This window comes from Cyanistes caeruleus, chromosome 6 (genome assembly GCF_971803275.1).
Source record: "Cyanistes caeruleus chromosome 6, bCyaCae1.hap1.1, whole genome shotgun sequence".
NCBI classification, from domain to species: Eukaryota; Metazoa; Chordata; class Aves; order Passeriformes; family Paridae; genus Cyanistes; species Cyanistes caeruleus.
This window is the reverse complement of record NC_141706.1, coordinates 23,669,679-23,695,280: the sequence shown is the minus strand read 5'-3', so window position 1 is coordinate 23,695,280 and position 25,602 is coordinate 23,669,679. Positions and strand designations below refer to the sequence as shown.

Below are 25,602 nucleotides of genomic sequence, written 5' to 3'. Positions count from 1 at the left end.
CATGGAGGGAATTTCTCTGGAGAAGGCATTTTTTCCTTTATGAAGGGAAATCAGTCCCCCAGAAACCATGCATTTGGTGGTGTTGTGACTCCTCTTTATTCTGAATGCTGACAATCTCTTGGGACTGAAGTGTACTGTTTGTTCACCCTTTTAGTATCAAGATGTGCATCACATTGATGGTTTTCAGAATGAGGGGAAAGATGGGGAAGGCAAAGAAAATGTTTTCTTTGTAGATGTCCCTATGGAAAAAAGCCATTATGTTCCATTATTCTTCCCTCGTACTTTCCACAGGCACCTTGTTTACACAGTATTTCTCAAAACATTTCTAGGTCAAATCAATCTTTTTTGTACCAGCTTTGACCTCACTCTTATTTATTTATGTGACCAGCTGTTCTCAAGATAAGTGATACAAAAGAGGTAAGGAAAGGAAAGAACAAAAGGAGGGAGCAACAACTTTTCTGTCTTCTCTGCCTCTGTGAAATAAATATGCAGCAAATAACCTGAAATATTGTTTTGACTTCTCCCATTAACTAAGCTGCTACCAGAGATGACGTTAGCTGGCATGAACAGTCACTCATGACCACAACTAGCAATATTTATCTCCTTCCCACTGTAGAGACTGGAAAGGTCCATAGCTGTGCAGGGTCCTGAAGATACTTTCTGTGGTGGACAGCCATTATATTCTTGCAGCTGGACAGGCATGGATTATCCTGATGCTCTTCAAATGTTCCTTCTTTAATGTTCTTCACATGACATTGTCATCAAACACATCACAGTTCCACTTAAAAGAACAGGTTTGGAGTGCATGGTCTCTCATCCACATTGTAGAATCGTGTTCTTCCTCAGTCTTGTATCCTTGGGGAATGTACCTTGAAAGAAAGATTCAATTTCCTTCTGCAGAAGTTTTATGGAATTTGGTAGGGTTAATAATAATGACAATTCTTAAGATTAGAGCCAGCCCGCTTATGATGGTTATCTTAACAGGTAAGGAGAGTGAGCATCACTAGACAACCACAAAATCCCAGGCACCATCATAAACTGTCAATTACTCTTTGTGGATGGTGAAATTGACCTCCAGAGAACCATGTGCTGCCAAAGATAATTTCTGGTATCCAAGATATCCTACCCTATTTACAAAGTTTAAGAAAAAGAAGTAGGATTATCCTGATTTTACAGATTAGATTGGAAGCAGAGTAAGTGTTACTTAAATGTGTCAGAGCCAGGGTTTGAATCATAATCATCTGAATCTCAGACTGGTGCTTTAATCTCCAGAGAGGACTGATGTTCTGGAGAGGAAAAGCTTGCAGCAGTCAAAGTTGCAGCTTTGGGGAAGTGACTGGCCAGAAAAATGAGTGTTAGCCAAATGTTTTTCATTTTTGTGTTTGTGTGAGAGAAGCTGTGCATGCTAATTTGGTAAAAATTCAACTTAATCATTTAATTAGAAGTTGTTGTTATCTCAAAACTTTGCAGCACACCCACATTTCTCCTGACAGCTTGGGCTGTGTGGCACAGACAAGCTAGGATAGTTTAAATGTCAAAATATGCTTTACATTCTTGTGTATATATATCAGTGCATTATTGATTAAAATAAAACTATGCAGTGTGACAGATTACGTTTCTCTAATTGTTATCATTCTTTAAATGAATTTGTGGCTGTCAAGAGAAATTTGCACTTCTAGAAGCATGGGGAGCCTTGGAATCATCTATACTGAAAATAAGGCCAGGCCTTGCTCAGTGTAGCTTTTTCTCCAACATTGCTGGAGGTGGCTGAGCTGATTTGAATACATTTGGTTTTGAATGCTTTCCCTTGCCTTGCTAATTACATACAAGGCTGTATTTCATGCAGAACTCTGACCATTTTTCTCTGTTTATCAATGATTTTTACTGTTTGTGGGAATAAAGAAGTGGGAGGCTTGTATGCTGAGGGAGCTGATTCTTCACATGTTCCTGCTGGATGGCCCCTGCTGCTGTGATGTTTGTGGAGCAAGAAGCTGGTGCACCCCCATGAGTTAGAGAAGGTTTGTAGCCTCTTTTTGGAGGTGGATGTGAAGTTAGCAGTAGGCTGAAACTGAGAATCTGTTAGCTAAATTTTGCTTAACCTGAAGCAAACCTCATGTCCCTCGCTTAGCAGAAGCAAAAGAGGCACTGGTTTCTCCTGGAGCATTATTGCAGGTGGACAAGAGGCTGACATGATCCAGCGATGTGCACTTGCAGCCCAGAAAGCCAGCAGTGTTCTGGACTGCATCAAAAGCAGTGTGGCTAGCAGATCCAGGGAGGGGATTCTGCCCCTCTGCTCCTCTCTGCTGAGAGCACATATGGAGCACTACATCCAGCTCTGGGGTCCAGCACAGAAAGGACATGGACCTGTTGGAGCAAGTCCACTTGGGGCCACCAAGATGATTAGAGGGATGGAACAGTGCCCAAACAAAAGAAGGCTGAGAGAATTTGGATTGTTCAGCCTGGAAAAAAGAAGGGTTTGGGATGACCTAATTGCAGCCTTCCAGGACCTGAAGTGAACCCACAGGAAAGATGTAGAGGGACCTTTTAGAAGAACGTGTAGTGACAGAACAAGGGGGAATGGATTCAAACTAAGAGAGAGTGGGTTTAGATTAGATAGAAGGAAGTTCTTTGCTGGGAGTGAGGGTCATGAGACACTGGAACAGGTTGCCCAGAGAAGCTGTGGACGCCCCATCCCTGTCAGTGTTCAAGGCCAGCTTGGATGGAGCTCTGAGCAACCTGGTCTAGTGAAAAGTGTCCCTACTTGTGGCAGGAGGTTGGAACTAGGTGATCTTTAAAATCTCTTCCAATCCAAACCATTCTACGAGTCCATGATTATTGCATTATGTGTGTGTTAGACAGTCTGAAGTGGTGTATGCACATCCACCATGGATATACTATTACAAGGTTGCTACAAGGAGCCGCTGAAGAACATGAGAAAGGGAATGAAGTAGTTAAGAGAGGCAGATTGAAGCAAAGATGACTCATCTGATGCCTTAACCATAAATGTCACCAATAATTTCTAGCTAGGCAGAAATCAACAACTGCTGTTTCCTCTAAAAATATTTAATTTTGAGTTTTGTTTACTATGCAGGAGCAATCTTCTGTGTGCTGCATAGATCTAAAGCCATATATTGTCACTTAATGAGACAATATCCCCAACAGGGATACTGGAGGTGCCAACCTTGACACCTAAGTGTCTATTGTCATTAACAAGCTCAGACTCCGGAAACCTTAAAACTGTGTGCTCTGGTTGTCAGCTGGATCTCTGGGTTGACAGACATGGTTCAAATGGCCAGTTGTATGTGGGAAATTACAGACAGACAGCAACTGGAGCTTCAGCAGCACCTCAAGTTCCACCTAGACACCTTTTTTTTGTAGGAAATGTATCACATTAGCCAGGGATTGCTGTTTTGGTTCCCCCAAATTCCTTTACCTGGTTAAATACTCTGTTGCTTTGAGAGAAAATCTGGAATGATTACCAGGGATAGAATGCCCTTTCCTTGTCTTGCTTTCCTGGATGCAGATGGATGCCCTCTGCACCGTCGCAGCAGCAGCAGCCAGACAAACTGGTACATCACAATGCTTTCCTTCTGCCTAAAATGAAGGAGAGTCTACTTCTGATTAAAATTCAGCCAGAGGCTCTAATACTCCAGTATTAATAGCGGTCCTGGCCTTGACAAAAATAGCTGTTAAATGGGGAGTAAAAAGCTTTCTATGTTTGCCAGAGTTGTAATGAAAATGGTGGGGCTGTCATAAATACGATGTTCGTAGTTAAAATTATTATGGCTTAACAATTTTCCGATGCATTCCATTGGGTTATTTCCAGCACATTTAGACCTTAGAGTTGTAAAGGCTTAATAGAAAATCTTGACAGTGAGTCTTGATCAGTGCCAGAGGAAAAAGTAGGCAGTGTTTATGAAATATGCTCACATTCTTTACTCCACCACCTTGACGTTGCTGCTGTACTCATTTGTTGTCATCTTTATCTGTGTCAAACTCTCTCAAGAAACACTTGAACCAGTTTATGGCTGTGGATTGCTAAATTCAGGTGCTGGTGTGATGCACACTATATGAGCCTAACAATGCTCATGGCCTGTAAATGCACGGGCTGACTCCTCCTCATCCTTGGTGTTCCACAGAAGTGGCTGGAGCTGGGCCAATCTATAATTCCTGAAGCCTGAGCATAATGATCCATCATTGATGCAAGTTACTACTTTTAGGAAAAAACTAGTGTTTAGAAGGAATCAAGCATGCATGGGTTAATGCTGAACTGTGAAGCATGGCCAGAAGTTACATTTGACAGATCTTTGTAGATGCCAAGGAACTCAGGGAAAATTTAAATACCAGCCTGTGTGATAATGGTAGAACAATAGTAGCTGAGAAAATGTACAGAAATATTTTATTCCAAGCAGTAAAGTGACTAATGCTGTTCATTTATGATCCACACAGTAGGGAAGTGCATTTGCCTCTCTGTAGCTCCAGCTTCAGTCTGTAGCAGGAACTTGAAAACTGGATGGCTCCAGCTTTCATTAATTGTCAATTCTGTCTTATTTCTCCAGAGCAGAGGCTGAACACTCCTCAGTATTTTTTTCACTGATTCCTAGTGGGCTTTCTAAGTGGAAGGAGATGCATTTTTGGAAGTTCTTCTGCTGACCTGGAGGAATATTACTTTCTTCGCATTTTTGTGTATTCTGAAGTAAAGGGAAAAGAACTATTAATTTATCCTGAAGCCAAGAACTGCAGAAACCATAGTGTGGCATTATGATCTTTGTAACTGTGGAGTGCACGTTGCTGAGTATGGAGGACACCCCAGAAATACTGGATTGCTAAGACTTGATTGAGGTTGCTTATTTATCTCATACTAAAGAGACCAACTAGGTCTAGAGGAGCATTCCCATTTTCAATTAGGCAGTGTAGCAGGAAATACCCTGCTCTTTATCTCTGGGTATCTCAGTTGACAAAAGAATGCAGCAAAGCCCTATCAGGCAGCAATAGAGAGCTCCCTGAATTCTCACCTCTTGTTTTGCAGGGTTGTGTATGAGATGAGGCTATTCAGTTACTTGGTTAAATATATCCTGAAGTGTCTTTCTGAATCCATTGCCTTCTGTGTAGATTACTTTTATGAAGAAATAATAATAATAGTAGTCCTAATAAAATATTTTCTGCACCACTGTAAAAATAATGTATTTTTTTGCAGAGAAGGTGTATGACTGCACAAGCTGAAGAAATTGGATGTGTGTTTTATTGCCTGATAGTTGGTGGCTTTCCCAAAGCTTATAAGCAAGCTTGGTATATAATGCCTTTGGGATCCCTGTGTTGGCAATAGTGTTTGCTACTAACACCTTGATCTTTGTGTTTTGGTAGCACTGGTGGTCTAAAGATTTACAGGGAGGGCTGTTAGGTTTTAACAATCAACTGATACACCTACAGAGACTCTCTGGGAACCAGTAAACTTGAGGGAAAAGAAAAAAAAAGAGCAGTGGAAAGTAATTATGACATGAGCACTTTTAGAAATTGTCTCCTAAGAACACTTGGGAGCAGTTGGTAAACACTCAGGGGACAAGAGCATGAACGTACGTACGTGGCAGAATAAATAGCATTTAATCCGTTCTTCTGGTAGCTACAGTGTGTGTCTGGGTGAGGCTGTCATGCCCTGTAACTGTGCAGGTTGTGGGCAGTGTCGACAGCCATCAGGTATTCCTTTCAATACCTGTCTCTCCTACCAGCTGCTCTTTTCCAGGTACCAGGTAGCAGCTGCCTGTCTGATCACCTGAACTATCTGCTAGTGACTCTATCTTGAATCCCATCTCCAGGGGATCAGATTTCAGCAGAGCCTGCTGGATGCTGGATATGCCTCTCAGATTTCTTTCTTGGGTAGTAAGGCTGCATTGTGTGTTGCTGAGGAACTGGCAGGAACCAACCTATCCTCTTAGAGAGATGCCCTTTCCAGATTTGATCTATGACATAAAAGATAACCTGCTGTGATTAATCAAGGCTCGGCTGTCTCTTTTGATCAGAGCTTCACTTATTGATCCCTGTGTCTACGCTGTACATAAATCATGCAGCTTTCACAGAAAAGAACATCGTGCACCATTCTGGAGCCCTTTGGTCAGAATGGAGGGTGTTGGCTGTCCTGGTTTTTAGCAGCAAAGCTGAGAACCCACAAGAAAGGGGCAGCTGTGAGCCAACATAGCAACAGCTGTCTTCAGTCTCCCAGCCTGCTCTGAAAAATGCAGGGCTAACTGGATGCTGCTGTTCTTGCTGTGCATGCTGGATGTGGTTAGGACTCCCAGGTGTGTGGCAGCCTTGGGTAAATATGAAATACTCTGCTGGATTTACCTGGGGAACAGTTGAAGCATGGAAATGCTGCGCTGAATCAATGGCTCAGAAATTTGAAAAATGTGTTGCTTTCTTAGTCTTTCTCTCTGGAAAGCCAGGAAGTGCTGAAAAATATTTTTGCATAGCTGTTACTACTTATGAAAGAAGTCTTTATCATAAGGAAGGCACCTGCTATAAGTCACAGAAGTTAAATACCATTTTAATTGTCACTGTTCAAAATTGAATTACCTGAGGAAGAAGAGGGTTTTAAAATTCATTTTCTGTTGAATGATGTGTGTGTGATTTCATTTAGAAAAGTTTGAAAGCTGAACGTTGGTGTTACTGTCTTATTATGATTATATTTGGTCCTGTATTTCCTCCCAATTTGTGTTCTAAGGAGCTAGGGGTATTTACATGAATGTGATAACACAGGAGATTATTCTACTGTTCAGTAGGTGCTATGACATTTCTTATTTGTATATATATTTTTACAGAGTTTGCTGACATTTTAGCTCCTGATGTGGGAAAGAGAAATAAAAAGAGGAGATCAGAAAAGAAATGATAAAGAAGGGGAAAAAAACCAAGCTGTGATCTAAGGGAGAATTTGAAGATACTATCTACAAGAATTTTTGAAAGAAACCCTTGATTTGATGGATTTCACATTATCTGACAAATAGCATATAAAAAAAAAAAAAAGAAGCCAAAATTTAAGCTACACGGGAAGTGGGCCGCAGTACTGAATTTAAAATGTTGGCAATTTCTGTTGTTAGTTTGACATTTGATTGTTGCAGGGGATTTGGTGTTTTTGTTGCAAGTAGAATTAAGCTTTTCTGTTAACAGCATATACAACACAACCACGCTCCCTTCAACATCACTGATGGACAGTGTTTTGTACCCAAAATGAGTGCCTTTAATATTACAGGCACATTCAGTTTCAACAGCTGTACCTTTCTTTGGCAGAACATTCAGACGTAGATTAAATAGCTGCGTTGCAAGGTCTTGAGTTCACTCAGGAAGGCAGTTGTGAGGCAGAGCAACACTAGCACAGCATCCTTTTCAGCAGTAGCTCAGAGCAAATGCTTAGGAAATAGTAGAAGAAATAAGACATACAGGGATAATTGAGTGTTCTGACTGCTTAGAAGCCAACAAGCAAAATGACTATGTTAGTGCAATCCTGAAGCAGAGGCTCAGAGATACTGCTTTCAGTTCTCTTCTTTGGAACAGGATTAAGTACAAATATGACACTTTGAGCTTTTCCATGAGAGCAGTCAGGATTTGCATTAGTGCAGGTGGATCAGTTTGAGGCATCTGCCTTCCAAGTGGGTCTGACTCAGTAAACATCTCTGTGGGGTGGGTAAGACTTCTGTTCTAGCCATGACACTGCAATGACATGAATACAAATTAAACCTGAAGTTAGCAACTGTCCTGCACTGTGATTGCAAACCTGACTCGCGGTAGCTGCATGGGTGTTTGTCCTTCTCATGCCTGTGCATCATTTTGGATGAATAGCAATAATGGCTATTTAGGATTACTAGTTCTCAAGGCAGCTGAAGAAGAGGAAGGAAATGGATGTTTGTGGGCATCTTTTCAAGTTTGGTTTCTGTCTGCATGCAAGTGCAAAAGGTTTGTCAGGCATTTAGCTTGGGATCTAAACTAGAAATACATCTCCTCTTTAGGAATCTCTTCCTTTCCTCTCCTCCTGCAGTCGCACCAGAGCAGTGCTGCAAAATGGCAGCAGCTATTTCAGCTGCCAGGTTATTCCTCTCACTTTCTGTTTAAGCACGATCCACAGCCTGGCTGTACTTCTTAAAGAGTAACAGAAAGTCCTGAAGATGACTCTTAGTTTCTGCATTGTAACTGCTATTTATAATAATTTGATGTTCTCCCTGAAAATTGAAACTATAAAGTTGATGAATTGGTTTCAGATTCTTTTTTCTGTTGGTCTTCAGTTGCATGGACTGTTTAACACCAATGATGGATAGTTTCATTACAGTTTTTGTCCTATAAGCATATAGGATCTTTATGAAAAAGTGATTTAGGATTTCTTCATGATGCCTGAAAATGTCATAAAAGATGCCTTGCATGGTGTTAATCCTCAAAAGTGAGATGAGTATTATGTTTTTTCTGGAAGAACAAAAACTTTAAAACCTGTTGGAATTCGACACCCCAAATTGCTACTTTTTAAATGTATTTCCTCTCCATCCTCCTTTCCCATATATCAAGGCCTCTCTGGTAATTGTCATGGGGACTGCTACAATACTATTTGTGATTTCTTTTTTGATACTGAAAAATTGGTTTTGTGCTTCATGTAGGGTTTTTTCCTTTTTCTATTTGACCATTGAATCCAAGCCAGGCATAATATTGAGTACAGAAGGGAAAAGCTTCTCTTTCAAAGTGGCAAATATTTAAATAACTATTTTAAACTCTTCATTTAGAAACAAACCAGCAAATGTTGAGGCCCTCACAGATGGCTTCATATTGCTACTCCCTGTTTTAGACACTGCTGTGACCATCCCTCAACATTGCTATATGAACCAGTGAGTTCAGCTGGTGGAGAATGGTGGATAATTTCCTGTCTGGTGTTAGCAGTCTCCAAAGCAGCCAGGTTAAAAATTCATGGAGGTTATCTTGACTTTTCACCCTCTGGTTTTCAAAAAGCTTGAAGTTTGCTGAATAAGATATTAAAAGCAGAAGGTATTGTCAGACAGCCTTGGGTTTGTATTAGTGTATGGTTTTTCCTTCCTTTTGAGTTCTCTTTGGTAGTATGAAAGGAGAACTTTAAATATTTTGCTGAAAAGGAATGGGTTTTATACCAGTCTTTTTCACTTTCTCTTTTTTTGTGAGAGCCAATAATTTGAGGCACTGTCCTTGAACTGGTAATAATTTAACAGGTAGGAAATATGTACTTCCTAATTCCTAGGTGAAAAGTGATAAAAACTGTGAAGTTACTTACACAGGGGTTTTGTTAGCTAGGCTTATTCTGTCCTGACTTTTTGTACCTGATAGAGTTTCTGGTGCTCACTGCAAATGAAAGGGACTTCTGGAGAGTCAGCTCATTGCGGAAATAGCAGCAGGCTGTTCACTGAGAATAATCTCTCACAGAGACATTTATTCACAGCAACAGCATTTCTTCTGCTTTATTTCCCCCAGTGCTATGTTAAAGTGGCTCAGCCTTCTGGATGTTACAAAGTTGTATTGCTCCTTTAACCTTCTCTGAGCTTTAGGTCGCTGATGTCAGATCTGGCCCACTTTAAGATATGTTTCATGTTCTTTTACACACTCTAATTGTAGCTTTCTTGTTCCCCTGGTGGTGTCCTTCATTGCTGTTTTCCTTGCACTCTCCACCTACACTTTCTCAATAGTCACTCTGAGTATGAAACAGCAAAGGGTGGATTCCCAGTACAAGGCCTTGTTTAGAAAGGACAGACCCTTCAGAGTTGTAGAATCAGTTTGCGTGATGCTAGAGGCAGTCAGTTGTGAGTGATGTGAAATAATCCTGTAGTTATTCCATTACTTTTTCATAAATGGAATATCTCCAGAATGCCAACTGCTCCAGCTTTGGGTGTATCTGGCCACCAAATTTGTCTTTAAGTTGCACGTAGCATTAAGGTCCAAGTGTATGTGTGTACTGCAGCTTCCATTGCAGCTGCCTTTTGAAGGGACCTTACAGAGGGGTTGCTGCCCCAAAACTCATTAGGAAGCTTGGTTGATTACGGAATTTGCCACTGGTTGGTCACCATAACTGTCTTCCTACGACCTTGGCAGTCTCACCTTTCACATGTCTATTTTTTATATTGTCCTTGAAACACCAGATGACAGGGACCATTTTCTGTGATGTGATACTGTTGATTCTTATCTCAAACTTCATGTGCTTCCACAGGTTTAATGCTAATAATTGACTGGTCTGTCAGTGTTGCCTTGTTCCTCTTGTGTTTCAACCATATATTTCTGAGAAATGTCTACCATTATTTTTCATCATCTAAAGCAAAATATGAGCAAGTTAAGTGAGTCCGCTGGTTGTCAGGTATTTGGACCTCTCACGTATGTCCAGCTATGCACTTGTGGACTGTTCGCTGCTAAAGTGATTATATAATGTGTTGATAATAGTTGATTATGTTAAAAAGCAATTAGTTGTTTTTTATTGTTATTTATACCTCTAGTATTTTTTATATCTGAAGTACACTTGTAGAGTCTTGTAGGCCCAGACAGCAGAGTTGGGAAGTTTCAGGTGGTTGGTATACTCCGTATAATCTTGAAAAGTTAGTTCAGGTGTCTCCTTTGATTTATTGCTAATTTTTTATGTAAGACAGTTCCATATTTCTGAATGTTCTACATAAAAAAGCCATTTTCTTCTGTTTTGCGAATTTTTTTGGATTGCCTGACCTTGCGATTTTTCTTAAAGCACATTGTGATTTTGTTCAACACGTAATGATTTTTATACACGTCTGCAGCCTGTCAGCTGAAGATGTGGGCACATATTTGTTAAATGCAGGCTGGGGTTGGGGGTGTACAAGACAAACCATATAGGCAGTCATTGCTCTGAGCTAATCTTATCTCCTGGAGCAAAGCATTTCTGAGGAATTTCTAATTTTGACAACTGGGATCAAATGTCTGACTTCTGAGGGCTGACAATAATGCCAGGGGCTGAGCTGCTTTGTCCTGTTGGTAGCAACTGCACGGTTAAAAACCCCATTAAATGCCAGGGAACCATGCATCTTAGCTGGTTAGGTTCAGGGTGTGTGTGTGTGCAGGGTAAGGCATCAGCTTCAGCAGTCTTTATGGGGCAGAAATGCTGTGGCTGCTCAGGGGTAAAAATAGTTCTGGGTTTTCAATGGCTGCATTCCATGGCTGGAGCCTGAAATCATGAATCAGGGCTCAGCTCTCGGTCTGTGCGAGACCAACTGCGAGAGCGGCGCAGACACCCGGAGGGGAGCAGCTGGCTGAGATGGGTCCGAGCCCAGCTCCGCTGATTCTCTGGGAAGGACCTGTGTTGCTTGTACACTCCCAGCAAGGTACTGTACATTCATATTTCGATTTCCAGCAGGAGTGTAGTTACTTGAGTGTGAATAATTAAAGATCTACTGAGCCATGCAAAATTTGCCACTCAACCAGAGGCAGCTTTTAAAAAGTGTCTGTTCTGTGTGAGTTCAGCTTCACAGAGACTTGTAGCTTCACACTTTACAAGCTTCCAGAGACCTGGGATGGCATACTGTGATTAGAAGGGCGTGCTGCTCATTCCCACCTGAACACTGTTTGTGTGTTTGTCCTTGATTTTTTATGGCATTTTGTTTTCCAGAAATTTTCCAGCCTGGAAATTCCTGGGAATTTAGATATGTAAATAGTAGTCCTTTGAAACCCTTCTGCAAGAGTGCTTTTGAAAACTGTATGTAAAACATGGCTGCTTAACTCATAGATCTCTTTAAAGCTTCGTGAGATCTATGCAGGTTTAAACTGCATTTCGAAAGAGTTCAAATGATTATTCTCAGCAGTTTAAAACATGGCATAATTTAATGAGAGGGCATTTTGTACTTACAGTCAGGACTTTGTGTTGAAAGTGTTATTTTTAAAACTACCAAACTTTTTGTGACCAACTTTAGCTTTGAAAAGGGTAAACAAAACCTTGGGTTTTTTTGGTTTTTTTTTTTGTTGGGTTGGTTTTTTTTTTTCTTTTTGGGGTTTTTTTTTGGGTTTTTTTTTGTCCCTGAGACATTTAAAATATGTTTTGCTCCAGGCTATTGCTAGTAGGACCTTGAGAAATAGATGTTCCTGCAGATTTTGGCATGCCCTGTGAGTTGAATAACTGTGTGATCCTCCTCCCAGAGCGAGTTGCTAGATTTCATGCTGCTGGAAGTAGCCACGCCAGCCGTGTGTGCAGATTGTCCATTCCATTAGTGCCCGGGGCAAAACGATGCAAATCCACACAAGGGAACCTCGCAGTCGGCCACAGCGCTCAAGTGCATTCATCTGTGCCCATTTTTGGGGCCCTGGGGTGCAGCCACACACTTGTGTGCCACTCGATGTGTCTGCTCTTGCTAGCCCTGCGTGCCTGGAGCAGTGGCAGGCACCTGCCTTCTGCTCTGCTGGCGCTTTCTGTGTGACACAGGCACCTGCAGCTGTGCTGTGCCCATGTACTGCTGGATGGGCTTCTGTTAGCTCAGCGTGGAGCTGGGGACTGGTGGTCTTGCTTTAGCAATCCAGCTGCCAAAGCTAGTGGCGACTCATCTAGTGTGGCAGCGCAGCTTGTTTGCCTGAACATCGCTGATATTCAGAGTAGAGGATACTGTTTTCTCATGCACTCCCACATTGTGAAGCTGATCTGTAACATAACCAAAGTGAATTTGGCAAATCTCACTTGGAATAACAACTTTGGAAAGTGAGAAGCATATTGCTCTAAGATCGGGAGTAAAACTGAATAAGTCAAAGTAGCTCCATGCTGTAAGCTAAGTTAGTGAGGTGTTAGGTTCAGTTATAGGATGATTAGCAAACATAAGGAGTTTAAAAATCTATCTTGTTTTATTTTCCTTGACACATTTTAGCGTGGAAAGCACTGGGCTTGGGTGCAGGACCTAGGTTCTGTTGCAGACTTGCTGATGGAATTCAGTCGCCTAATCTTCTTGTTTTTCAGTTCCCAGTCTGTATAATGAGGATGAATTTATAACAGAGATATCATAGGAATGAAATCTGTTTATCACAAATGTAAATGCTAATGCCATCTTTGCCCCATCAGAGCTGCCCAAATGCATGGCCAGTGTGCCACTCTTTGGAGGCCCATTCCACTTCTGAAACAGTTTTTTGTTCTCATCAGTAAAGCCCTTCTGAAGAGGGTGAATATGGATGGTTAAAAGTATGTTCCAAGAGTTGTACAAAGTCTGAGGACAAGAACAATTGCTTTAGTCCTGGCTGCCTGTATTCTGTGTGCTGGCCTCACTGTAGGCTCCCCTTTGGGAGGTTCAGTAAGAGTCAGAAATATGTTGCAGGGCCGAGGTTAGCCATCAGCAATGCACAAAAATAGTTGAATGGCCATTTTAAAGAAGTGACACAGCAAACCTGTTGGTATAATTGTACCAATGGCAGAGCTTCCTAAAATAACAAGAACATGAGAAAGTATTTTCTAGCTGCAGCACTTTATTTAATGCTATTTTTGCCTACTGTGCATAAAGCAATGAGAGGTATTTCAAGTATTCAGTCAGTGGCCTAGATATTATGTGTTCTTTGTGTTAGGAATTACAACACTTCCAACTATTTGCCAGAGTTGTTAGATAAGGTGAGTAGCTGAAGATTTGGATGTTTGCCCAAGCTGTCTGGGTTTAATTATTCTGTGAAACCTCATTAGAGATGAGCTGCACCTGTGATATTAAGAAGGAACTATTTTGAGGGTAGTTCAGACCTTGATTCATAGCTCAATTTAAAAAATATTATTTTAGAATTTGAAAGATTTTTCATCCTTATGTACTTCGTTACAGCTACTGTTCAGTCCTGATCTGATTTTTAGAGGGGGCAGGAAAGAGTGAAGATACATTTGGTAGCCAAAATGATGTTGACAAACTGGAGATACAGCCTGAAATAAGTGGATAAATGTAATATATTTCACTTCAAAACTAATCGACTGCACAAATACAAATAGGCCTACGAAGAGAAGATCTGGTCCACAAGGTGAAATTAAGTCCCAAATGCTGTGCTGCTTCAAAATCCAAAGCCATCTTGTAATTCAAAACCAAAACATACCACTTGTGAAGCCTGTGAAATGATCAATTTCCTTTACACTAAGTATAGTCTCAGCTGGGGTACAGTTCAGATTTTGGGAGCTACAGTTGAAAGATGGGGATCAACTGGGCAATTTGATCTGAGTGCAGTGGGAATGATCGAAGTCAAAATTAAATCTCAGGCGAAGATTTCATGAATTGGAATTCTTTGTTGATGGGTAAGAATATTTAACCACATTTTGCAAATGTGTGAATGGCTGTTGGAAAGAGGCAGGGAGTAGCTCTTTTCAGTAGATGTAGGGGAAGAAGTAATGGGCTTCAGTCTCAGAAGATTCAGTTTTGTTAAATGATGAAGTGTTTGTCTGGGGTGATGTAGGTACGACCTGTTCTGCTGTCATCCGTGAGGTCTTTTCAAGTCTCTCCCAGTTCTAGGATTCTATAATCCTTTGAGCTGGAAACTAATGTCCTTCCTTAATCCTCTGCAGCAGACACTGAGCTCAGTGTCTCCCAGAGAACCTGTTCCTGCAACTGTGGCTGGTACTATTACAGACAGGAGTAGCTGAGCAGAGGGAAGGGTTGGATGCATGTGTGAACTTTTGGCAGTCACAGACAACATGGAGATGTGAGGAATACTTGGATGCCTCAGTTTCTCACAGTACAAAAGCTGTAAGACAGCCACTCGAACTGCCAGGTGGTAAATGCAGAACAGGTAAGGACTTCTTCACACAGTGTTTGGTTAACCTGAGGAACTTATTACTGTTGGATATGTTGGGTTCTAAAAGCAATTAGACAATATTATGCCAGCAGATCTGTCAAAAGCATTTAAACGTAAGTATACCAGTTCTAGCTTGAGAATTTCTCAAGACACATGTTGCTGGAGGCTGGATACCATGGAAGCTATTTTTAAGTTTGTGCTCTGTTCTTATACTCTTAGCACATGCAAGTGGTGTCCATCAGAGTTTGAAGGGAGAACTGGGTCCAAAATTTATTGAAGGACTGTTTTCTCATTCTCCAGTCTGTAGTGCACAGCCTGTGGCAGCCTCCACATGCCTGAAAATCAGCACATTTAAAATAGCCTCTTGCCTGTCAGGATCTGAGAAGAGCCCTGACCTGGATGACTTCTGTTTCTATCTGAGAATTATTCTGTCAGCACTCCCACTTCAGTCTGAGAAGTGCAGTGGAGCAGCTGAGATGGAATGGGAAGAGGCAGCAAAAATTAATTCCCACTCACTGGGCATTCTTATGTCTTCACTGGGAATTTCAGGGCATTTGATTCCTAGATTATTTCCAGCCAGAACTGTGCTGTGAAGTATCAAGTCTTTGCTTGTATGGATAACTTAGGAAGCCCCATCATGAGTGACATTTCTGAGTACAAAACTTGCCATGGCTTACAGTAGGAACTGCAAATAGCCATGAGGCATGTGAGCAAGGTCAGATAAAAACTACATAAATGCTGTGTGTCAATTTTTTTCACTCACAAATTTGCCCTGTTTTTAGCAGGATGATACTATGAATGATCCCTAATAATTTCATAGAATCATCCCTGTTAGAAGGGACCTCTGGAGATCATCCAGTCCAACCCCCTGCCAAGGCATTGTTCGTCAGAGCAGGTGACATAGGAACTTCCCAGGTGGGTTTTGAATATCTCCTTAGAGGGAGAGTGCACAATTGCCCTGGATGGCCTGTTCCAGTGCTCTGCCACCCTGAGTGTAAAATTGTCCTTCCTCATGTTGAGGTGAAACTTCTCGTGTTTTACTTCATGGCCATTGCTCCTTATCCTGTCGCTGGGCAGCATCAAAGGGTCTGGCACCATCCTCTTGGTACCTGCCTTTGGGATATTGATATGCATTAATGAGGTTATCTCTCAATCTTCTTTTTCTCTAAACAGGCCCAGCTCCCTCAGTGCTTCCTCATAAGAGAGATGTTTCAGACACCCAGTTCCTGTAGCTGTTGTGCTACCGTTCTGTTAGGATTATGTGTTGTGAGGACATGGCTCTGTGGAATTGATATGCCAGGAACTGGCATGCAAGCAGCAGACTGCTGGTGCTTTTCTGCCTTTCCTCTGTCAATGCTAAAGCCACTGTTGACAGGAGTAAGCAGTGAATTATACCTGTGGGGCAAACAATTCAAAGTGTTGACTGAAGAATATTGAGTAATATGGCAGAGGCTGTCTGATAAAAGAATGCGAGGGTAAAAAAGGCCATAACGAGAGCTAAGCCCCTCTGGTGATGTTCAGCTTGTTACAGAATAGGGTCTGATGGGTCAACCTGCTGGAGCACAGTGCTAGAGGGAGAATTCCTGACAGACAGTGTGCAGATTGGTAACAAAAATGGAAATCAGGCAGGATAATGTCCACATAAATAGTCCTTAGACAAACAAAATCTGTCTTCTAGACTGTCTTCTAGCTCTAGAGCACAATGCCTTGATGAGTGAGAAAAAAAGACAGGCGTTGATGTATGGAAAGGTGTTGTGCTACCTTGCTCTTTTATTAGGTGGCTAAAAATACCTTTACAAGAAACAATGCCTTACTGGAACAACGCTATAGGAGGCAAGAATCCTTGGAAGGTTGGCTGTGTTGTAGGGCAATTGTACTTTGCCTGGAGTAATGGTTGTAAATCGTTATTTCAAGTAGAAAAATTGTATACTTGCCAAATCCTGAAAACATTATTAATGCTGAAGTATCGTCATGATCCTCTGCTCTGTTTCGCTAATGCCAAAGACAAAGCAAAAACATCTGAAGCACCTCTTGTAGATACCCATAATCTACAGACCCTGAAGAAAGATGCCTCAAATTAAGACTGAAAAAAGAAAGAAGAACTTTTAACATTTCTTCAGCAGATTTCACTGCAGCTGGGTGCCAAATCATTTTCTAAGTATTTTGAAATAAAAACCTGTAACATTTTTAAAAGGGCTGTACTTTGTAGGTGTGACAAAAATTGCCAAAGCATTGACTCAACAATCTGGGTATTGTCTAATAATGCACAGACTTAAAGAACTCTGATTTAGTGGTTTATTTCTTTCATACTGCAGAAATAAATTTCAAATCCTATTTAATATAAGCATGAATGTACTTATGAGCCACACTGAAGTCCAGTCCTGGTGTACATCCTGCAGAAGATTTGGAGAGAAGGCCCTTGGATGTGATCAGGTAGTATAACTATAGCCAGAACTGATGAAGCCAGAAGATAAATTTTTATCCTTTGCAGAACTTAGAGCAGCCTGTGAACTAATTTAAATTAATGCTTTTGGAATTAGTAGCTGTAATGGATCTCATCAGACTAATTGACTCAACACACCTGAACAGCACAACCTCCTGTACCTGACCTGGCTCTCCTTGCCTTATTTCTGCCCTTAGCAATATATGTCCATTTTGGACCATCTATATACCAGAATGTTGCTGCCTGGAACAGAAAATGGCAAATGATGAAAAATCACTAATTTGTTTTGATAGCAGCTCTGCACTTGTTTTGTGTATTCTAAGCAGCTGAAAAAGTCAGACAAAAAACAGAATAACTGACCTTTTATGGTGTTCTCATGTGCCCACCTTAAAAAAAATCACCCTGATGGTTAACAGTAATTATAATAATAGTAATAAAAATAGCATTTTTGTGCAGCCATTTAGGTCCCTTGATAGTTCTTGTGGAAGTGACCAATATGCTCTCAGGGGCTGCAGTATAAATTTGGCATTGGATCCACCTTATAGTGAATATTCTAGGGTCTATTCTGCTGTAGTTAAGTCTAAAATTGAATGGGAGATTTTTCTGCTGGATCTCATACTTGGTGCACACTAATTCCTTCTGAATTTTCATCTCCTTTGCTGAAATGGAATTTCCCTGTAGAAGAATTTGTCTTCCTGATATTGAACTAATAACATGAACCTGTATGTGTTTCCATTAGAAAAGGCTGGTAGCAACAGAGCAGAACTCAGCTGTAAGGATGCTCAATTTCTTACTATGAACTACATGTCAGGTTGGTTGTTTCTGCGTTTTTTTCCTGGGGTTTTTTTTGGGGTGGTTTTTTTTGTGTGTGTGTGGTTTTTTGTTTGTTTGTTTGGTTTGATTTTTGTTTGGTTTGGGGGGGGGGGTTGGGGTTTTTTTTTGTTTGTTTTCCTGGAGCTGTATTTAATTATGTTTTAAATACATAAAATTTCCACTCAAAATGAAGCACAGCTTCTCTCAGTGGAACATAAAGAAATTCTTCCTTATGTTCTTGTTTTACTACTAGGATTTCTGCAACGTTTGTTTGAAGTTGTTTGTCCCTCAAAGCTATTACATTGATGCCTTTGCCAAAGCTAAAATCATTGGTCAGATGAGAGGAAAAATACATATTTGTACAGTGATGTATCTGCAGTGATATCATCTGTTTCATGGAGAAATGCCTTTTAGTTCATCCTGTACATCTGTATCCTTAGCAGCAGGTGCCACTGCCAGACAATTCTTCAAAGTTAATGTGATTGCTGGGAAATGCTAAAGCCTTTCTTTTTTATTGCTGTGGGAGGTGATGTCAAGAACTGTGTTCTCTGTGGGAGGGAGAAGAGGCTATGCTGACAAACAAGCTGGAAAGGTGGACTTCTCAACTCTACTTTGTGGGGTATTTAATGTAAGAAAGCAGGAGTGTCCTCTCTGTGGCTTGTGATGGGGAGCAAATGTGGGACACCTTGTCTCAGCAGGAGGTGGGAGCACAAGTTCAGTGTGAAGGGGGCCATCTGGCAGGTGAGATGGAATACACTTTCAGGAAGGACAGGGTTGAGAAGCAATTTTTTCCAGTTGAAATGCTGCCAACTTAGTCATGCCATGAGCAGAGGCTGGACATTTGCATCCTTCCCTTGGCAGGCAGCTTTAAAAGCAGCGCACGCTGCTTCACAGACTGTGCTGGGCAGCTGTATCAGCCCAGCCCACTAAGTTTTTGGCTTTCCTACCAGAAGCTGCTGGTGCCTACTAACTGGTAAGCAGAGGCATGTGCTGAGATTTGGCCTGTCTGAACTTTTGCTCCACGCTGACAAACCTAGTCTGGAGACCAGTGGAAATTGTGAGTTTGTGTTTGTGCAGCTGGGCCGGAAGGAGCCAGGTTTGGGAGGAGGGAGCCTGGAGCTGTAGTAAGCATACTCCAGAAGCACCTGTGCTAGTGCTAAAATGGCAGATGACTAAGAAAGGATGCTGTATGACACAAGAGGATGGAAACATTAGCACAGAGCTAATCTACAGGAAAAGAAAATGGTACAACACAGACGATAATAGATTTAATGACAACAAAATGCTAGGAATAGATATGATCTGCAGTAATGGAAATGAGGAATGACCAAGCATGTATGAATGTAGGCATGCAATACACAATCAGCCCCTTTGATCAGAAGTGTATGCACAATGCTCAAAACCAGGAGAGATCCTAATGCTAAGAAGGACACAAGTTCAGGAGCTGGGAGGCTGTATCCTTCCCTTTCTCCATGCAACCACACACCTAAGAAGCATCTGTGTGATGGAAAGGACAGCTGAGGTGCCTTTTCCTTACATGCTCACTTTTATGTACAGAAGACAATAGCAGTGAAACATCTGAGAAGCTGAGCATGAGCTAACACACGTGATGGTAGAGTAGCAATGTTTGATAGCTCAGAGAATGCCAAGCAGAGAACAACTCAAACTGAATAACAGGACAAAAAGTGACAAAAAGTGATGGAATGGTGAGATCTCAGAAGCATTCATGGAACAAAAAGTTCAGGTGTGTTTACAGTATAAATACCCCAGCACTTGCAGTATGATGAGATTAATAAACCACATGATTAATAGACGGGGCTTCATGGAAAATACCTAAGCAGTATCACCTTGCAATTCTGCCACACTCTCTGTGCAAGGCCACAGCTGAGTTAGGAAACAAATGAGTCTCAGGGCATCAGATTTAAATCCTATAACCTATTTCAGTTGCTGTTCATAAGTAAACTTTTTCTAAATTCCCTGGTAATGGCCAGTGCAATGCTCTTTCCTGTGTCCTTTGTATAACCTTTCCTGGTCCTATTTGGAATTGGGAAGTGTGTGCAATAGCTATGGAAATTGTTTGGTTTATTGATTTTTCTTTTCATACCCTAATAAAGTGAAAGGGCTATCAAGACAGTAACTTAGATTTATGAAATGAAGATTTGAATTCTAATTTGTTCAATGTTTTAGAAAAGTTGCATTCTCCAAGTCCTGGCTGTGGTTAAAGCAAAGAATCCCCTATAGAATAAACCTTGGCGTCCTCATTTCTTTATGATTTTTAAATAGATTTGAGGTGCTTAATAGTATTTGTTGTTTTGTCAGGTGCTGGGGAGGGAGCAAAACTCAAACTTTTGTTTTACATAATTGACATAAATGAGGGAGCAGTTTTTTGTTTTTTTTTTTTTAAATCTTTTTTGCGGAAGACCGAGAAGTGACAAATTACCATTTTCTGAAAGTGGAGCATTATTTATGAAGGCTGCTTAGAGCTTCAAACGTGGGTCTTGTGTTGAGTAGCATTTGTTTGTGCATATATATATAATTTCTCCCCCAAGTTCTATTAATGACTGGATTGAACTTAAAAAAGACCGATGTCTTAATGTCTTTTCACAAGTATCTAATGTTAGGGCTGTCTTGTTAAGGCAAGTAACAGCGTTCTTAATGGCAAATTCATCCACAAGGTAGGACAGGTTTTATCCATCCACTGGTAGAATCTGACCTTTAAAGAAGTTAATCTTTGCAAGTGTTATATGTGCCACAAATTATTGATGAGATTCTCATTGAGTTTCATTTTTTTCCCTACATTAGATTGCATGTGAACACTGACAGAGCTTGGAGAGCTTTATTTTCCTTCTAAATGGAATCTTATGGCCAAATAATGTAGCATAAACAATTTGGAATGCAGAAAGCAAAGTAGGGTTAGGAGATGTAAATTCAGTTCCCTGGCATGACTTAAATAAACAACTCAACCAACAGAAGCCCCGTAATCTAGTTCACATGAGCATATGTTTGGCAGGATTCAGCGTGGTGGGTTTGCAGTCTCTGCTTATCACAGAACCAGGACTGTATGCATCACTGCCACATGCTTCTCTTTTCCCTTCATCCCAGGGAAACTAATCTTGTCAGGAAAAGAAAGTGGGAGGAGGAAATGTATCATTCCAACACAAGCTGGATACAATTCCTTTGCTCCCTGTTAGCGGAGGTTGGGAGATGCCTTCTATCTTACAGACAGCCTATTGCAGATTGGAATTTCAGTGTCTGGTCTTACTTTTAGTGTAGATTTTTTTTTTTTATGTGCATGAAATGTAAAGCTATTTTCTTCAACAGACTCAGAGACTAAAAAGTTTGGTACTGCAGTGTCTCTTGTTTTTGTGGCTTGTATAAATGGTTCATTAACTGTGCTGCTGTAATTTCTATTTTATCAGAAGTAAAGGACAAGAGAGACATGTTGGCACCAGAGTCTTCCTATAAAATTTGCTTTAAGATGCCAAAAAGTACTGTTAGCTTTGGAAGTATTTGTCTTTTCCTTTAAGGGGAGAAAATCTCTTTTTTTATTAAGGTTCCAACCTTGGTGGTAATATGATATATATTAATATAAATAGGTTGTCAGTCATCATACAGTACTCTATCCTGTTAACCTCCTTGGACTGAATGTTCAGTCCTTACTGTCTGAGCTGTAAAAAACCAGGAATTCCCATCAAGTGTCACAGTAGCTTTTGATGTGGAAGTTTTCCACATAGGATAACCTGGAGAGTCTGGGGTCTGAGCAAGTCTGAGAATGGTGAGGTGCCCTAAATACTGGATGGACAAGCAGAGTGAGTTTTAATTTATGAAAGAAATTTAAGTGAGTTTTTCTGCTGCTGCAGCTAGGGGCTGAGTCGCACAGAAATTGTGGGTAGGAAAATCAGCATACAGTGGGTTGTCTTCTGGAAAAAGAAATACAGTGGGAGGTCTTCTGGAAGGCGAAAGTAGTATTTGTATAAAAAAAAAAATAAATCTTCAAATAAGCTGATTTTGCCTGCTGATGTTAATTTTGTTACAGATTTTGTTCGTCTGTGTACTTGTACAGACATACCCACATCCCCAAAGCTGTAGGAGAGGGGATTTGGCAAGGATCAGTTGTATGTGATGCAGAGGACAAAAGATGCCAGATCTTAAGTTTGTGGGGCTCTTCCTGATGTAACAAGCATGTTTTGGACAGATCTTTTGTGCCCTTTGGGATTCAGCAGCAGTTGCAGAGCTGTGCTTTCCTGCAGATCCTTGCTTACTTCATCTTCCATAAATCCTAGGTCAGGTTATTGCTCATTGCTTGTTTTCCTCATGGGCTAAGGAAGATAGGAAAGGTGGATGTGACATTGCCACAGCCTTGGTGTGGTGTTCATTAGCCATGCAGGCCCTTTCTAACACCATCCTTCTGTTTCTTCTGGTGCTTGTACCTGCATATTTCAGTTCAGACTGCGTTTATGCTAGTATTCATATTTCTGTAACAAACTTTTCCAGATGGAATTTTTAAGGGCACACATTATTGTTGAAACTCTTTTTGCATTAAAGTTAATAGTAAAATTTATGTGGATGTCAAAGAGAGACAGTAATTTCTGTCAGTGCTCAGTACTTTGGAAAATAAAGCCCTTAGAAATGCAGTTGTATAACACCACCTCTCCCTAAGTGGGGAAGGCATCCCCAGTGTCAAGGAGACACTAGATAGACTATTGTTATGACCCTTCTGTAGTTCTAAAAATGCATCTTGCATGAACACAGAGAAGCTGTTGGGCTTTTGCCTGAAACTAAAAATATGTTCTTGTTTGACAGTTTCCATGGCGGACCCGCTTTAAAGCTTTTGTCATGTGAGAACAACTTTCTTTCTTCAGGCTTAGCAGGAAGATTTGGACCTTCAGAAAAGTGAAATTTACTTTGTGGTTAGTTTGCTGTCAAGGCTCAGCATTAAACTGCTTATTGTCATGCATGATTGCTGCCCCTTGGCCACCTGTAGGTTTTTTACTCCTTGGCTAACTCCAGGAGGTGACCTCACTTGTCTGAGGATCCAGAAAACAGCTGGAAGGGAGAGTACTTCTCAGGACAGCTACACTAAGGAGAGCTACTTGCATAACTCAGGGAGAAGTATCTTTTTCCAATAAATAATCCAGTGAATTCTCTCATTCCTATGGAAAAGCTGCACCAACCTTGGGATTCTGGGAGATTTTCTGTACTGCCCCTCTCTTCCCCCCCAGTTTAGTGTCTCTTGTGATGAATTAGCATTATGAAGAATAAATTTATCTGCACAGTATAGTTAGCAGTCTTCTGGGGAGAGTCCCCGGTGGTTGTATTGCATTACTGCTCCAGCTTTGGCACAACATATGTGAGTTTCATGCACCGGTGGCTTTTGTCACAAGAGTGCCTGGTTATGGAAGCTGTCAAATGGGTCTACCTGCAGTGATTTGAAAATGCTTGATTAAAACTTGATTTGATTCCTCCATCTGAACTATCCGTAAAGAGTCCAAAACACTTCAGTGGAATGAGACAAGTGGAAATGGAAAGGGAGAAATGGGGTAGGGCCAGAAAGCAGCTGCTAAAATCTTCTGCAACCACTTAGAAGTACAATTTAAAATTTAGTATCATTTCCAAGCTAAAAACTCGCAACTTAAGCTACATGCTGTGGGTGGGTATAAAGAATACTGCCTTTTAATAGCTGGCAGTGGGCTTTGCCAGAAAAGAGGATATAGAAAGCAAGTTGGTTTTTGCATGTAAACCCAGCTTTGATGAGGTCTCTGTAGAAAAACTACTATGGACAGGATTAAAGGAATATTAAGGGAGATACCAACTTTGAGCAGGGATGCTACGCTTGACTGCCTGATTTGGGGAACAGGAGTATGATTACCTTTTCCCCACAGGCAGAAGAGAATGACAAAGGTTATGGAGAAATTAGTGGGAAAGAAGCCAGAAATGTTAGGAGTGTTAAAGGAAACTTTCTTCTCTTTTGCACGATATCTTTGAATATATAACCCAGTCTGGAAATAAATTTATTTGTTACTCAAGTGCCAACTGTCTGGGAAGCAGCAAGTTTCCAAAGTAATGGGGAACAGTTTGGGCCTTAGCCTGTGGAAACATGGGTGTGAGGACTCTGGCAAGTTCTAGTGTGACACATTCTACCACCAGATCCCACAGCGCTGGTGTCAATGAGCTTTTGTGTGAAATGTTAGGGTTTGTTATGTACTTGCAAGTATCTGGATTTTTCAGCGTCCTGCACCCTCTCCAGATGTTTACCTCAGTGCAGCACCAAAGGAAAACACCATTAGGATATCACACAGTGGTATTTGAATAAACTACTTTGGGGTAGTGAACAGCAGTGAAATCTTGCGTCATGGTTCGTGTTGTGAGGTGCCTCAGGAGAGGCAAAGAGTTATTTTTCAGATAAGCATTGTCCCACCCCAAACCCCTGGTGAAGGATGGCCCAGGAGTTCTGATTGGGTTTGAGTCCCTGGGGGCTTCTCCCTTGCTGTGTTTCTAGTGGTCCCTGACCCTGAACTCCACCCTCAAAGGTGGAGACCCTTGGGGAGTTCTGCTCCTCAAAAACCCCTGCTCGGCCTCTGTTCGGGGCTCTCTGTTTTGGACCTGAGTTTGTTCCCATGCTGAATAAATGGTTTCATGAACAAAGGCCTGTCTCGTTGGTGTTCCATGCTGGTCCCCAGAACCCTGTGGCTTCCCTGGATGAGATCCTGAGGTTGCTGACTGCAACAGGCTAGCAGTGAGCTTGGAGCATAATGACCAAGCCATTGTGCTTTCAGCTCTTGAGGAGTCCTGGGAGCAATCCTGGTAATTGTACTTCATCAGGTCTCCTACAGAATCTGACCCAACTTGGTCTGCCCTCTTTGCATGAACTGGAAAATCATGGCAATACCAAGGAGCTCTGGTTTCCTTGGAGCTTAATGCTGCCTTATTGACAGCATGGGACGGCTGCTTGGAGCAGCAGGGTAGGGAGAGCATGTTATCAGGCCAACTGGTGCCTTGTATATCAAAGTTGCCAGCACTTGGGAGTGTATGACTGAAAGCTGATGGCAGAGACAAGCCAAAAAGCTATTCTCTTATCTCCTGCTGTGCCCCTCCTGCATCCTGCTCCATGTCCATCAAGTGATGAAGGTAGCAGATGGGCTGCCCCAAGGTGACACACGCTTACCTGCCGGGAAGAGAGAGCAGCTCCTGTAGCATGTCCCCAGTGTAAGTGCTGCTGCTGGCAGGCAAACAGCCCTGTTGCTTGGCAGCAGGCCTCAGAGAGAAGATTACTTTGTCCTTGTTCTTAGTCAAGTTTGCCAGGTTCCCTTCTGATTGCCAGGCTGGTAATGCATGGGGGAGATAACCCTGGTTCAGTGAGCAGCAATTCAGTCTGTCATCAAACAGAAAATACTTGGGTGGAATCAACAGAGCCATGTGCTAAGCTAATTTGGTATCAGCCTTGTGGGTGTGGTTCTTTGGTACAAGTATTTTTGAGTTTGTCTTTCTGCAGAGAGGACCGAAATCTCCCATCAGAATCTCCCTCTGTCCCTCGTGGGCCTGTTCACACCTTCACAGTCCCTCTTCATTCTCTTTACCTGCAAGCTAAGCTGCTGCCTCTCATCTCTCTC

The 25,602-nt window shown here is 41.5% G+C and overlaps 1 protein-coding gene across 15 annotated transcripts in view; it reads left to right on the top strand.

The window, feature by feature from the left end:
• TSPAN4 (tetraspanin 4) overlaps positions 1-25,602 on the top strand; it is a 415,828-nt gene that overhangs the window by 178,055 nt on the left and 212,171 nt on the right. The window contains exons 1-5 of one of the 15 annotated variants that reach the window (XM_086895701.1): positions 14,507-14,730; positions 15,910-16,113; positions 17,052-17,169; positions 17,919-17,990; positions 18,246-18,422. The exons of the other annotated variants lie outside the window; for them this stretch is intronic. The gene's annotated coding sequence lies outside the window, so the exon portion shown is untranslated. Of the gene's footprint in view, positions 1-14,506; positions 14,731-15,909; positions 16,114-17,051; positions 17,170-17,918; positions 17,991-18,245; positions 18,423-25,602 lie in introns of those variants that run through there. 15 annotated transcript variants of the gene reach the window in all.